This window comes from Octopus bimaculoides, chromosome 13, assembly GCF_001194135.2.
Source record: "Octopus bimaculoides isolate UCB-OBI-ISO-001 chromosome 13, ASM119413v2, whole genome shotgun sequence".
NCBI classification, from domain to species: Eukaryota; Metazoa; Mollusca; class Cephalopoda; order Octopoda; family Octopodidae; genus Octopus; species Octopus bimaculoides.
The window spans coordinates 19,581,015-19,582,164 of record NC_068993.1 but is presented as its reverse complement, the minus strand read 5'-3'; the positions used below and the strand labels follow the sequence as shown (position 1 = coordinate 19,582,164).

The window sequence follows — 1,150 nt, the reverse complement described above, 5'->3', positions numbered from 1 at the left end:
ATATATATATATATATATATATATATACACATATATATATATATATAAATGACAACTTGATTTTGGCATAAAGTATATGTGTTATTCGTTTAATCCATTTAACGAGATTTAAGGATATATGATTATATTATGTTATATGATACCTACAAAATATTGTATTTCACTCGAGAAGTAACTTTAATTTTATATTATGCATTATTCATATGTACGTATTTCTTGCATATGTGTGCATATATGTATGTATGGATGTATATGTGTGTGTGTTTATGTGTGTATGTGTGTTAAAAGAAACAGAAAAAGAGCGAGAGACATACGTATCTGTATAATTATATATGATTTTTTTATCCATAGGTATATTCGTTTTTCATAGATGTATATAGTGATGTACATATTAATATTGATGTATACATATATATTATTCAGTAGACACGGTATATGTCTTATGTGCTACTATTAGTTTCACGTGCTGAGAGCAAGCTAGATATTATTTTTTATGCCTAAATCAATCATGAGGCACTGTTAATATGGCATAACAAGCTAAAAATGAGACGATAAGATGAGAGAAAAGTTTAGAAAAGACGAGGAAGAAGTAGATATAAAAGGTGGAAGATTGAAAAACCAGAAGACGAAAAAGAAAACAGAAAGAATGAAAAAGTGGTGGGGGATTAGTTATTTCCCCCTTAGACTGCAAGGTATAAAGCTGAAAAGATAGTGGCTTAGAGTCTGTGGTGCAAATAACTCTACTTTTGACAATTCTCTTCTTTGTTTTCTTTTTCATATTTTGTTTTTTTCGATCTTCCACCTTTTGTATTTACTTCTTTCTTGACTTTACTCGCTTTTTCTGTCATTCTATCGTTCCATTTTTAGTTTGTTATGCTATGTGGGCAATGCCTGAAGATTTTGTTTGGATATCAAACGCGTTAAAAAAATACTCTCTGGTATGCTCTCAGCACATAAAACAATTAGTAGCACATTAAAACATATATTGTGTCTACTAAATAATATTTATCTCACCAGATGGAGTACTTAACATGCTGATTTTACCATTACGTAACAGTTTACAAATTTGTATATGTATGTAAATATATATACATATGTATGTATATATATACATATATATATGTACATAAATATACATATATACATATAT

General features: G+C 27.9%; 1 protein-coding gene across 2 annotated transcripts in view; it reads right to left on the bottom strand.

Moving 5' to 3' along the window:
- LOC106880363 (uncharacterized) overlaps positions 1 to 1,150 on the bottom strand; it is a 296,957-nt gene that overhangs the window by 150,402 nt on the left and 145,405 nt on the right. The gene's annotated exons all lie outside the window — the stretch shown is intronic.